Source organism: Lepidochelys kempii, chromosome 11 (genome assembly GCF_965140285.1).
Source record: "Lepidochelys kempii isolate rLepKem1 chromosome 11, rLepKem1.hap1, whole genome shotgun sequence".
Classification (NCBI taxonomy): domain Eukaryota; kingdom Metazoa; phylum Chordata; order Testudines; family Cheloniidae; genus Lepidochelys; species Lepidochelys kempii.
In genome coordinates, this window is record NC_136390.1 from 33,367,751 (window position 1) to 33,382,616 (window position 14,866).

The 14,866-nt window shown below is 43.4% G+C and overlaps 1 protein-coding gene across 12 annotated transcripts in view; it reads right to left on the bottom strand.

The window, feature by feature from the left end:
- The window catches only part of RBMS1 (RNA binding motif single stranded interacting protein 1), a 207,482-nt gene that overhangs the window by 104,821 nt on the left and 87,795 nt on the right, over positions 1 to 14,866 (bottom strand). The window contains exon 1 of one of the 12 annotated variants that reach the window (XM_073305612.2): positions 10,174 to 10,242. The exons of 10 other annotated variants lie outside the window; for them this stretch is intronic. The gene's annotated coding sequence lies outside the window, so the exon portion shown is untranslated. Of the gene's footprint in view, positions 1 to 10,125; positions 10,151 to 10,173; positions 10,243 to 14,866 lie in introns of those variants that run through there. One more of the 12 variants, XM_073305610.2, reaches the window with a different exon arrangement.

Below are 14,866 nucleotides of genomic sequence, written 5' to 3' on the forward strand. Positions count from 1 at the left end.
GCACAAAGCAGTTAACTTCAAAACTTTTTCATACTGCACTAAAAGCTAGGTTTGCATAATGCTATTCCCTTCCCTAAATGGATCTCTTTTGAAAGGTACACTAATGTGTAAGCTGAAGAAAGATACAATTGTTCTGTTTAAAGTTTTACAGTCAACTGCTTTCCTCATATTAGACACACACGTACAACTTCCACTGAAATCAGTCACACCCATGCATATATGTATGTGGCCAAAATCTGGCTCTCAGATGGTAATTATAATATACACGTATAGCAAATAGAAACTATTTTCAATGCTTCAATGCTTTTTTTTGTGCACTTTGTGTACAATTTGGATCACAAAATCTTGTTATATTATGAAGAGCATAAACACTGTAACAGGGGTGGCCAAACCAGGCTCTTTTACAGTTAAAGTGCAACTTGTGGAGCCCCGTACACCCCCTCCTCCATTCTCGACCTACCGGGGTGGGGGAGCTTGGGACCTCTCCCTTGTAGCAGGGTGATGGAGTAAGGGCTTCTGCCCAGCGGGGGAGGGGGGATCTCAGGGTTTCAGCCCCGCAGGGCATCTCTGTTGGGGCTTGGGGCTTCAGCAGAAGCAGGGCTGAAGCCCAAGTCCTGGCAGGTACCTCCCATGAGGCTGAAGTCCCATCAGGTGTGTCCCAGCACTCAAAATTTGAAAGATTGTCATATGCGGCTCAGAGGGTCAGTAAGTTTGGCCACCCCAGCACTATAAACTGGGTTTGGGGGAAATAAATAAATAAATAAATAAAAAGCTCACTTCTAGTCTGTGGCACGTGGAGAGTGAGTTTTTCCTCCTGAGTGCAGGGGGAAAGTCCCAAGACACATACTTATGAGGAATTTAAGCTTTTTCTAAAATATGAAATTGCTTCTAGTCCTAGTGATTACATTCAAATAGGAAGTGAATGTAAGTCTATGCAGTGTTGTGTTCCTAAAGCTACAGACAGCTTTCAGTGCCTGCTAGCTTTTCATAACTTTACCAACCTCAAAATGCTTTACAATTACAGATGTTCAAAAGAGTGACTTAGAAACACACAATCACTGGATTAAAGGGACAGTGGCATCTTAAACCATATACTGTAAGCAAATTTCTTTACCTATTTTATTTGCAACACTGTTATATTATAAATGAAATAACCGAAAAAGTAAAATTCATTTGCTACTATTTATACTCTTTACTTACTTCCTAACTACTCTTAGCATGTACAATGAGAAATCAATTATGTTAGTTTCACTTTTGTTTGTTGCTAGTTTTACTTTCAAATTCTTATTGTTGCATAGCTTGGCTTTGAAACACTGTTGGGAAACGTATTTGCTTAATAGCAGTTTTTATGAACAATAACTGCAAATGTTTTGATTGGTTTTAGGTTTTATAAAAGCTTATTTTACAAAACAAATTCTGCTCCAAATTAAAATGGAGTCTCTTTAAGAGCAGCAGTTGATCTAGTGATATGAACTTAAACATTTTGCAATGTGATTTTTAAACTGGAATCTACAAGGCAACACGTTAATTAGTTGAACATTTTTCATATTAAAATGAACTACAGGATCTTAAAATTAACGCTAAATCAGTGTAAATGATGAATAAAGCTGAATAGATGGTCTTTGCTGTGTAGTGACAATATGACTTTTCATTATAAATGTCATCCCCAGTCCACACTGGTTTACCATTTCCTTCCTACTTCTCATTCCCAGAACTAATCAGCGATTAGACTTTCCCCCAGGAGTTTCCTCTATATCCCCTTCAACACAGACTGACTCACCTTCTACATAAAATAGGTCACTCTATTGCTATACTGTGCCTCCCTGTTCCACTGGTGAGAATCTTCAAAGCCCTCAGCTGGCCTCACTCAGAGACCCTATTGCTAATCCCTCACAACCTCATCCTGAGAGCAGTGATCAATGGAGAAGTTACAGGTAACGGTCACTAAGGTGAAATTTTCAAAGGCTGAGCATTCCCAGTGGAAGGCCCTCATCTGAGGAAGGCAAAGCCTTTGCTCCTCTTATGGGATGTGAAATGCCATCCTTTTTGACACAGGCAGTCCCTCTGTAACAGCAGAATTGCCTGTCAGCTTTTCCTTTGGATATAAAAGACAAACAACAGGAATAATCAGAGAATCATAGATGTGTACGACAGGAAGGGTCCTCAAGAGATCTTCTAGTCCAGTCTCCTGCACTCAAGACAGGACTAAGTATTATCTAGACCATCCCTGACAGGTGTTTGTCTAACCTGCTCTTAAAAACCTCCAATGATGGAGATTCCACAACCACCCTAGGCAATTTATTGCAGTGTTTAACCACCCTGTCAGTTAGGAAGTTTTTCCTAATGTCCAACCTAAACCTCCCTTGCTGCAATTTAAGTCCACTGCTTCTTGTCCTATCCTCAGAGGTCAACAAGAACAATTTTTCTCCCTCCTCCTTTTAACAACCTTATAACCTTATGTAATCTCGAATAAGAAAGCAGCACAAAGTGATGGGAGTGTATGGTCATCTAGGACTGAACCATTCTTTCCTTAATTTCATATACTAGATACTACAGTGGTGGGTGCATTAGAAATTTATAGATAAACTTGTCTATATTTGAGGACTTGGGTCACAGCCATCACCATTCCAGCCAAGGAGAAGTGTGCTTTTTCACAATCAAAGGGAAAGGTTGCTGTTTGGTGCTTCAAGATATTCCTTTGATCCAGAAGTCCAGCAGACTGCCCTTTAGTGCTCCCAGTCTCCAACTGCCCAGGGAAACTCAAACAAGGGGACTTGAACCTGAATATCCCGCATGCTGACACGGAGAGCTACTCCTGTCCCAGCCATCTATAGCTCTCTAATTTAATTCAGACTATAAAAGCATGTTTATGGAGTTGAATATCGTGTGAGTATTTAATTATATTTTACTGTTTAATTGACATGCTCCATGCAGGGTGGAGGGGGGGAGAAGATCACATTTTTAGTAGAAGTCTTTTTTTATGTTGTTTAATTGAAGTACAGATTGTAAGTTACTTACAGCACACACAAAGTGCCTGTTTCAGTCTAAAATGCCACTTGGATGGTTCTAGAGAATCTTGTCATTGGCATTCAGCTAGTCAAGGAATTACATATGAAGCACCTACCACTTAATCCACTTAAAATATCAGGCTGATGAAAGGTAGGTAGGTTGAGATAATATACAAATTGGTATTGATGCGAAATTACTGAACTGTGTGTGCGTGCATGCAGGTGCGTGGGGTGAATCTAAATAAATGATAACATTACTCCTGAAAGGTTCTGGATAGTTATTAAACTACAGAATGAAATCCTTTGTCCACAGTTTAGGTAAAGCTTCACATGCACAAAGACGTCTTGGACTCAGGGAAATAGAACGTGTAATATCCAGTGAAGTGTTAAGTTATTATCCTTTACTGAAAAGTAATCAATGAGCTAACAGGAGGAGGTTGGGAATAGGATACATGTTCTGTGCTAAAAATACATGCCAAAGAGAAATTAGTCTGACTTCTCTCTGATGAAGACAGTTGACTATCCCACTTCCTTTTTATCAGCAAACACTGAACCTGGGCCATTGCCTTCCAAGGTGCTCCTTATCCCAACAACTGATGTCTGTAGTGAGGATTTCACTGGAAGAGTCCCACAGGCTTCCCTTTAATTATTTTCCATCTTTCAACCACCCTCTCTGATGCAATATGACAGATTGAGCAAAGGTGGTGATTTCTGGAAGTCTTTGGAGTCCAACGTCCACTGAGCAAAAAGAATACCCAAATGGATGACACAGAAGGATCTGCAGTTGCAGTTTGCATCTTCTGTCCTGAGGCAGGCTCTCTGGCCCTCTCTGCAGTCTGTCAGCTCTCCTACACAGAGTCAGAGAGCCAGCTGCTTTCTAAGCACTTCCAGTACCCTACTCAATAGAGAGTTTCAGGAAGCTGGGTCCTCTGGATCCTCTCACAGTTGAGAAAGTCTTCAGGCTTACGTGGCCCCTTCCGTACCCACAACCTATCAACCTCCTAAACTCTTGTGGGGAGCAGAAAGACCCTGCAGCGGAGGGGAGAGTGGTACCTGCTTTATCTGTGAGGCTTACACATCTTCCTAGGTCTCTCAGACTTACTCCATCCTCCCCTTTCACATGGGGCTATGGGCCTGACATCTGGGCGACTCTCAGTGCAAAGAGACAGCTGCAAACCAGTGTATGTCTGGAAATCCCCATGGACATTCAAAGCCTGCTCCATTATTTCCTTTGTTCAGACCTTTCTCTTCAGCTGGCAAGGGTATTGATGCTCCAGAGGTTGGAAACAGAAACAAGTGCATTCTGGGAGCAGGCAAGTCCCTTCCATGCAGGGAACAACATAACACAAAATCTCTGCATTATTATTAAATACTATTAAACTGGGTTTGGGGACCAGTGCAAGCAGCAAAAGGTAAAGGGAGCCATTTACAGTTGCGCTGATTTGAAAGCATCTCTAAAATTTCAATGGAAGCAGAGGACCTTCTTCCCTTGAGGACCTTGCTCCTGGATCTGCCTGTTCTCCCCAAGAAGTGTTTCTGAAAGCTTCATTGACTGGCTCCTTTGATCAGTACCAGTGGAGGTGCACATTCCTGCCACTTGTCTCTGAGACCCAGGACTACCAACACTAAAACATACAAGCTATCGCCAGAAGAGAGCAGGCAGAGGAAAAAAGAGCTGAGCTAATTCCCCTGCTCCTTTGCACTAGCTATCAGTGATTTTCTGCAACAACTCTCCTGCTCATGGCTGGTGACAGCCTTTACCTTACCCATCCTTTCTGCCTCTCAACTCCCTGGAGGAGGCTCTGAAGTTTCTGCTATCTAGATCAGAACAGCACCTTGCACCAGCCAGGCAACTGAGGCACGACATGGCAATTTAAATAATTTAAAACTAAACTAAATTTAGGCCCAAAGTTAATTCACATTTTACTCTCTAGGGCCTCAGTGGGCTTCTTGGTGAGATCCATGAATGCAGCATTACCACGGGTAACCTAGGGGAGTTAGTCAGGAGGAAACCAGAGAAGGTCAAGAAGTTCAAGTGCCTGAAGGAAGATGAGAGCTTTCTGCTAGGAACTGTGAGCTGCTGGGACAGATGATATCTGTGTGCTTTTGTGGTTAACCCTTCATTGAATATGAAGATATGGAGAACTTGTTGCCAAGGAATCAAGCTGTGGTTACAACAAAAAACAAGCAAAAGGCCTTCGGAGCAATTTTATTTAATTAAATATTAATACGTTTATACAGGAGCTATAAGCTCGGAGCACAATATTGAATGCAAATAATAAAGCATGAGCTTTACTTTATACAACAGCTAGGGAATGTATTCCATTTGTTGGAGTAAATTAGAATCAGGGAATGCAATATTACAATGTTCTCCATCACTGGAAATTTTAAAATAAAGATTGGGTGTTTTTCCGAAAGATACGCTGTACGTCTAATATGAACTTCAGGGAAGTCCCAGGGCCTGCAACATGCAGGAGGTCAGACTAAATGATACAATAGTCCCTTCTGGCTTATCCTCTGAGATTGTCCTCCACAACTCCCTTGTATGTGCTTCTGACACATCAGCCCAGATGTAGATGACAAAAACCAGCCTATATAAAATACAGTTTCAGGCATTTATTCTACCTCATGGAAAATTATCCAAAACTCCAATGCATAAAAATAACATCCAGCTAGATCAGAGCTGGCATGTTCAGAATTTTCTTATAGTTTCACTTCTCTGCAAGTCAGCAAATATCTGATTGTTGTGAAATACCCTGTATGAAACTGATGCTCTCCTGACAGACATTAAGATGTCCATTAAATACTGTTTTTTTCAAAACTTCAGCTCTCCCTACCAACAAGATGCCAACCACAGCAATCACAAGTTATCTCAAGAAAAAAAGAGTGCAGCTCAGCTTTCATAGGAGGCATTAACTATCCCTTTGGAGGCTGCAAAAACACAGGCACCCCCGGTATTCAACTGACCAGCAAGCTCCAGCATTGGGGTTCTATGAGTTAACTTAAGTTAACACTTGAGTAGGTACAGCATGAATTCACACTCTGCTCTTACCTTCTCAGGGTACTAGGCATCATTTTGCTTTGAAGTCTGCTGTTTGCCTCAGTTACACATTTGTGTATGTCTCAAAAGGCCAAAAAGAGCCATATCCCAATAAACAGCTTTTAGGATTATGGGCACCTTTTAAATATAGGCGCACTGTACTGAGATTTGGACACCATGAACTCACTTAAATTTATTCCGAGACCTGCCCATTGCCTTTTTGTTTTGAATAATGGTACCAGTGTAAAATAGTAGACTAGTAAATTTTCTCCAAAAAAATATTTTTTAGAAGAAAAATGGTTTTGTCAAAACAAAAGTTTCTGCAGCAAGTGTCCTTTTAATAAACCTCCCCCCTGCCCCGCCCCCCAAAAAACTTTCAGTTTTCAGTTGTTGAAAACCTGAAAACTTGTAAAAAAGAATTCTGACAAAAAATAAAACCTTTCTCCATTTTCATCTAAAGTTTACAAGAGATCAGAAACACTTCCCAAACAGCTCTAGTAAATAGTCTCTCTTTCCTACCCCAACTCCACAGAGTTGTTCCATCGGGAACATTGATAAACACTGGAAATGTTGATTTCAGCTTGTTTGATGCTTGCACTGAATATTGTGTGTAATGGGGATTAGATGCTGCTAACAACCACATTTTACCAATTCATGCTATATTTCTGTTACAAATTCCATATCCTGTTAAAATACAAACTAAAAATATTTAAAAATCAAATTATAAAAATGTTAATCGTTAGATGAAATGCAAGGTTAAGTATTTTTTCAACAACTGGGATTGGTGTTTTGTTTTTTTTTTAAACTAAAATGTTGTGTTCCTGTTCATTTTGCAATATCCTGGCATTCCCCTCTTCCCTTTAGACAGTAATTACAGGACACAAATATTAAGCCATGTAAGATATCTGTTGGAAGAAGCACCTGCTTTTTTGGCAAACTCCATAGCGTTGGTAGCACTGAAACTGTTGCTAGATTGTTTGTCACAGGGGTTAGACCACAGATGCATTTTCTGGCTGACATGAGAGCTGGCATGTCATTTTCTATTTATTCAATATATATACATTTTAAACACCAAAGAACTAGTGCACATCTGTGTATATGGGAATCCAGTCCTATTAAAAACACCTTGTACATGACTAAGTCTGCTGTGCCTGCTGCTTATTACACTTAGCATAACTGTCTCACTGTTACTATGTGAAAACCCCCAACCCAATCTTAAAATTAGTATATAATCTCTTTGGGGAAGGCCCAACTTTTTGTTATGTACGTGTCCTGTACCTAACACATAGCCTCCCCGCCCCTTCCTCATTCATTGAGCAAAGCCTTTAGGCACTACAAATAATTATTAAATGATAGTTTAAAAGGAGGTGGTACATTGCTATGACTGTCTCAGTCTACACAACTCATTTGGCTACTGTCTATGAATTAAGTATTAATTCCATACACTTTCTGTTGCTTGCACATGCAGTTTTGTATTTAAGCTTCATAAATACAACCTTACACATGGTAAGTCATGGTCACTCTAAAATCAGTACTTACGCCATTCACTTATTTTACATTATGTGTAATTTTGGATATATTTCCAAACAGCACATGGTTCTAGCTATTTCCAGCATTTACAAAAATAGCTATGTTGGCATGTCCCCTTCACATAAATGCAGCGTATACCAACTGCAGGAGCTTTTCTTATCTGTGTAGGAATACCACCTTCTTAGCTACGTTGACAGAAGCACTCTTCCAGCAGCTTAGCTGTGTCTACACTTGGGATTTTGTTGGCATAGCTGTGTCTGTCAGGAGAGTGGGTTTTTTTCAGACCCTTGACCAACATAGCTATGCCAATATAAGGTTTCAGTGTAGATCAAGCCTCAGAAACTGAATAAGACTTAGAGACTAATTACTGCACAGCTGCTAATAGGCAATGTCAAATATTGGCTGATAACTTAAAATACTCTACTCACAAACATAGTAATTGCCATTTGTAAGAGGCCAATGGGTCACCTAATCTACCACCCTGTTCTGGTACCAGAATCTCCCCATACCAAGAGTGAGTAGTCAGGTCTCATCTGTAGGGGGTGGAGGAACATGCAGGGGAAACATTTCCTCACCCCAAGCCACTGAACCCCAATGGAGCTGTTCTAAAGCCACTGCTTCAACCTCTGCAGATGCTACAACCTCCATCCTCAGCGTGTTCAATGGGTGCATCAACTATCCATATTTTGTATAGCAGAGGATATACCAGCCCTACTCCTGCCTTTGTCTGGCCTGCTCCTTCCCCCTGAATGGAAACACAGGGGGAGCCTATGTGCAACTGGGCTGTGACTGGGCTCCCAAATCTTGATCTTCACCTAACAGAGCTGCACCGATTCCTCTGTGGAAGAGGAGGAACCAACAGTTGGCTGTTTCAGAGGAAACCATGAAACGCACACAAAGAGACTAGCTATGTGAGTTTGTATCATGGAGGTTGGAAGTTAGGAAGGGAATGTTCTTTTTGTCCCCACCTGAATATATATTATTTAGCACTAGGCTAGAATATACACTGAAGTATCCATCATCTTTGTAATTTATCCTGTCTAACATAATAGCAAATACTATTCCTCGTTGAAACATCTAGTCTATTTTGAAATCTCAGCCCTGGTCTACACTAGGACTTTAGGTCAAATTTAGCAGCATTAAATCAATGTACACCTGCACCCATCCACATGATGAAGCCCTTTTTTTCGACTTAAAGGGCTCTTAAAATTGATTTCCTTACTCTACCCCGACAAGTGGATTAGCGCTTAAATCGGCCTGGCCGGGTCGAATTTGGGGTACTGTGGACACAATTCGACGGTATTGGCCTCCGGGAGCTATCCCAAAGTGCTCCATTGTGACCGCTCTGGACAGCACTCTCAACTCAGATGCACTGGCCAGGTAGACAGGAAAAGGCCCGCGAACTTTTGAATCTCATTTCCTGTTTGGCCAGCATGGCAAGCTGCAGGTGACCATGCAGAGCTCATCAGCAGAGGTGACCATGATGGAGTCCCAGAATCGCAAAAGAGTTCCATTATGGACTGAACGGGAGGTACGGGATCTGATCGATGTATGGGGAGAGGAATCCGTGCTATCAGAACTCCGTTCCAGTTTTTGAAATGCCAAAACCTTTGTCAAAATCTCCCAGGGCATGAAGGACAGAGGCCATAACAGGGACCCGAAGCAGTGCTGCGTGAAACTTAAGGAGCTGAGGCAAGCCTACCAGAAAACCAGAGAGGCGAACGGCCGCTCCGGGTCAGAGCCCCAAACATGCCGCTTCTATGATGAGCTGCATGCCATTTTAGGGGGTTCAACCACCACTATCCCAGCCGTGTTGTTTGACTCCTTCAATGAAGATGGAGGCAACACGGAAGCAGGTTTTGGGGATGAAGAAGAAGAAGATGATGATGAGGTTGTAGATAGCGCACAGTAAGCAAGTGGAGAAACCGGTTTTCCCAACAGCCAGGAACTGTTTCTCACCCTGGACCTGGAGCCAGTATCCCCCGAACCACCCAAGGCTGCCTCCTGGATCCAGCAGGCGGAGAAGGGACCTCCGGTGAGTGTACCTTTTAAAACACTATACACTGTTTAAAAGCAAGCATATGAAAGGATTAATTTGCCCTGGCATTCACGGTTCTCCTGGATGTACTCCCAAAGCCTTTGCAAAAGGTTTCTGGGGAGGGCAGCCTTATTGCATCCTCCATGGTAGGACACTTTACCACTCCAGGCCAGTAGCACGTACTCGGGAATCATTGTACAACAAAGCATTGCAGTGTATGTTTGCTGGCTTTCAAACAAATCCGTTCTTTATCTCTCTGTGTTATCCTCAGGAGAGTGAGATATCATTCATGGTCACCTGGTTGAAATAGGGTGCTTTTCTTCAGGGGACACTCAGAGGTGCCTGTTCCTGCTGGGCTGTTTGCCTGCGGCTGAACAGAAATGTTCCCCGCTGTTAGCCATGGGGAGGGGCGAGGGTTGAGGGGGTAGCCACGCGGTGGGGGGAGGCAAAATGTGACCTTGTAACAAAAGCACATGTGCTATGTATGTAATGTTAACAGCAAGGTTTACCCTGAAAGAGTGTAGCCATTGTTTTATAAAATGTGCCTTTTTAAATACCGCTGTTCCTTTTTTTCTCCACCAGCTGCATGTGTTTCAATGATCACAGGATCTTCTCCTTCCCAGAGGCTAGTGAAGATTAGAAAGAAAAAAAAAACACATTTGTGATTAAATGTTCTCTGAGTTCATGCTGTCCTCCCACACTGACAGAGCACAGACGAATGGGTAGAGGCAAATAATGTCAGAGTGCAGGAAAGCACCAAATGACCGGGAGGAGAAGTGGCGGGCTGAAGAGAGTAAGTGGCGGGCTGAAGACAGGGCTGAAGCTCAAATGTGGCGGCAGCGTGATGAGAGGAGGCAGGATTCAATGCTGAGGCTGCTGGAGGATCAAACCAATATGTTCCAGTGTATGGTTGAGCTGCAGCAAAGGCAGCTGGAGCACAGACTGCTGCTACAGCCCCTGTGTAACCAACCACCCTCCTCCCCAAGTTCCATAGCCTCCTCACCCAGATGTTCAAGAACGCGGTGGGGGGGCCTCCGGCCAACCAGCCACTCCACCACAGAGGATTGCCCAAAAAACAGAAGGCTGGCATTCAATAAATTTTAAAGTTGTAAACTTTTAAAGTGCTGTACGGCATTTTCCTTCCCTCCTCCACCACCCCTCCTGGGCTACCTTGGTAGTCATCCCCCTATTTGTGTGATGAATTAATAAAGAATGCATGAATGTGAAGCAACAATGACTTTATTGCCTCTGCAAGTGGTGATCGAAGGGAGGATGGGAGGGTGGTTAGCTTACAGGGAAGTAGAGTGAACCAAGGGGCGGGGGGTTTCATCAAAGAGAAACAAACAGAACTTTCACACCGTAGCCTGTCCAGTCATTAAACTGGTTTTCAAAGCTTCTCTGATGCACACCGCGCCCTCCTGCACGTAACCAGCGGCCAGGCGATTTGCCTCAACCTCCCACCCCGCCATAAACGTCTCCCCCTTACTCTCACAGATATCGTGAAGCGCACAGCAAGCAGTAATAACAGTGGGAATATTGGTTTCGCTGAGGTCTAAGCGAGTCAGTAAACTGCGCCAGCGCGCCTTTAAATGTCCAAATGCACATTCTACCACCATTCTGCACTTGCTCAGCCTGTAGTAGAACAGCTCCCGACTACTGTCCAGGCTGCCTGTGTACGGCTTCATGAGCCAGGGCATTAAGGGGTAAGCTGGGTCCCCAAGGATAACTATAGGCCTTGCCCGGCCATCCCACGTTGATGTTGGTGAAACGTCCCTTGTGATCCACCAGAGCTTGCAGCACTATTGAAAAGTACCCCTTGCGGTTTATGTACTCGGCGGCTTGGTGCTCCGGTGCCAAGATAAGGATATGGGTTCCGTCTATGGCTCCACCACAGTTAGGGAATCCCACTGCAGCAAAGCCAGCCACTATGACCTGCACATTTCCTAGGGTCACTACCCTTGATATCAGCAGATCTTTGATTGCGTGGGCTACTTGCATCACAGCAGCCCCAACAGTAGATTTGCCCACTCCAAATTGATTCCCAACTGACCAGTAGCTGTCTGGTGTTACAAGCTTCCACAGAGCTATCGCCACTCGCTTCTCAACTGTGAGGGCTGCTCTCATCTTGGTATTCATGTGCTTCAGGGCAGGGGAAAGCAAGTCACAAAGTTCCATGAAAATGCCCTTACGCATGCGAAAGTTTTGCAGCCACTGGGAATCGTCCCAGACCTGCAACACTATGCGGTCCCACCAGTCTGTGCTTGTTTCCCGAGCCCAGAATCGGCGTTCCACAGCATGAACCTGCCCCATTAGCACCATGATGCATGCATTGGCAGGGCCCATGCTTTCAGAGAAATCTGTGTCCATGTCCTGATCACTCACGTGACCGCGCTGACGTCGCCTCCTCGCCCGGTATCGCTCTGCCAGGTTCTGGTGCTGCATCTACTGCTGGATAATGCGTGCGGTGTTTAATGTGCAAATGAGTACAAAACAAATCTGGTCTATTTCTTGTTTTGATCCACTCCATCTATCTTTTACATCTTTGGCTGGCAGCAGACGGTGCAGAAGGACTGCAAGCCATCCACATCTCATGGCTGCTCAGCAGAAGATGGTACAATAGGACTGCTAGCCATCCTCATCTCTTGACTGCCTGGCAGAAGATGGTACAATAGGACTGCTAGCAATCCGAATCACCTGCCTGCTCACCATAAGATGGTTCAATAGGACTGACTGCAGTACTAAAGAGAATGACCTGGTCAAGTCACTCCAAATTTAGTCCCTGCGCGCACGTCTGCCCTGGCGCTCCTGATCGACCTCACAGAGGCAGCTAGGAGCACCTCGGACATGACGATGACGGCTACCAGTCCTACTGTACCGTCTGCTGCCACAAGGCAATGGGTTGCTGCTGCGTAGCAATGCAGTACCACATCTGCCAGCACCCAGGAGACATACAGTTACGGTTACCTGAGCAGGCTCCATGCTTGCCGTGGTATGGCGTCTGCACATGTAACTCAAGAAAAAAGGCGTGAAACGATTGTCTGCAGCTGCTTTCACAGAGGAAGGGAACGGGGACCTGACAATATGTACCCAGAACCACCCGCGACAATGTTTTAGCCCCATCAGGCATTGGGATCTCAACCCAGAATTCCAATGGGCAGCGGAGACTGCGGGAACTGTGGGATAGCTACCCACAGTGCAACACTCCGGAAGTTGACGCTTGCCTCGGTACTATGGAAGCACTCTGCCGAGTTAATGCACTTAGAGCATTTTCTGTGGGGACACACACGCTCGAATATATAAAAACGATTTCTAAAAAACCGACTTCTATAAATTCGACCTAATTTCGTAGTGTAGACATACCCTCAGACCCTGTCTATCCTGGGGATATTCATATCGCTGTAGGCCCACTCCTCTTGAGTAGATGTGGTGCACCAACACAACACAAGGCTTGAAGCAGCATTGCTTACTCTGGTTGGTGTGGGGCCCTCTACCCTGTAGTCTGAATCTCAGTTGCTCTGTACCTCATGCTGTCATTTACACCCATGCAAGAAGAGCTAACTGGGTGCAAAATGCTACCAAATCAGAATGGTAGTACTGTATCTTACACAACCTTGTGCTAGAGTGAATGACCACACAAGGTGCGGACAATAGAGAATCATGTGCTTGGGTTCTCACTGTGAACCTACGCAAGTACAAATATTTCCTTGTTATACTTTTGCTGTGGCAGTGAGTTGTGCAGATTATGTTGAGCAAAACATTGTATAATTAGTTTTGAATTGCTTGCTTTTTAATTTCAAACACTCATTTGCCTCTGTATTATGCAACATGATAAAAATAGAGCTGCTACCATTTATTATAGGAATAAGTCACAACAGGATGTGCATTATTTATTAGGAGGCTACTGGTGCATGGCTCAAATTCATCTACCAGAGAAGTGCACCAGTAGCCTACTAATGCACACGCAAGAGTGCATAATTGCTAGCAAAGTCTGGCTTGTTCATTTTCCTTTATTTAAAAAAAAAACAAAAAAACCTGTTTTGATTCATGTTTACGTATACCTATGCTTCCACCACAAAAAGTAGCTCCTCACTAAGGGAAAGTAGGGAAAAGGCTATAAATAGAATTTCTCTACAGTTTTGAGATTATACATATTAATTTTACCAACACTCTTCTCTCTTTGTAAGGACCTGGACTATTTATTTATTCAGACCCCTTCTCCTAATTCCCTTTCCCCAGAAGCTCACCTGGCCAAGCAGCTGTAGTTTGTGTCCCAGGAGTAAATTCAATTCACTTTCTTCTATGAAAACCATTTTGTAATAGCAAATAGCTTCCAACTTCGCCTTTACACTTGAAGAAGAGATACAAGTGGGTGAAAGGGCAATAAACTGCTGTTGAAATGGTAGTTTGGGCCTTCAATGGAAAGGAATGGGACTTCAAACCTGTCACTATTTTCTCCTTCAGCCGCTTCACACCTAACACCCTTTTCCATACCATATACTCCCCCAATCAGTGTTGCCCCATTCATCCATCTCATATAATGGGTGCAGACATTTGAGAGACCAGGCCCCAGCTGTGCATCATTGGGAGCAGGTGTAGGTCTGTGATATCACCAGAAGAGACCAGCCAGGCATACTTGAAAGCTATATGCTGGTATTGCATATTCCTGATCCTTCTATGCATCTCCTTTCCAAATTGCTATAAGTATACAGAAGTACATGGAGCTGTTTCAATAATGTTTTCCATAAACAATCAGCAGCTCTTTAAGGATGAATTAAGAAACTTAAATTGCTAGACTTTTCTCTAACAATTTAAAAACCAACTACCAGGACCTTAATTTGAAAACCAAACCACATTTGTTTAAGGTTGTTAAGATTTAAAAAAAACCACTAGTGGTGTAGTTTAAATACACTTCATAGATATGATTCTCCATTGTCTTGTGTCTTGTTTAGTTATTTACATCTGTACAAAGTGAGCACAAAATAGGTATACAATACTGCCAAATCAGTTTTACATCTGTTTTTCATGTGTAAATGACTACACAGGGTGACAGACAATAGAGAATAAACCCCAGGTATCATAGAATCATAGAATATCAGGGTTGGAAGGGACCTCAGAGAAGGACAGCCAAAGTGAATTCTGTTTAAGCCTAGAGGTGGGAGAGACAAGAGAACTTACCTCCATAGTTTCAAAGGAGAGAACATGATTTAGAAGTGCAATTCCCTAATGTCTAGGGAAATCTGGCTAGATTGC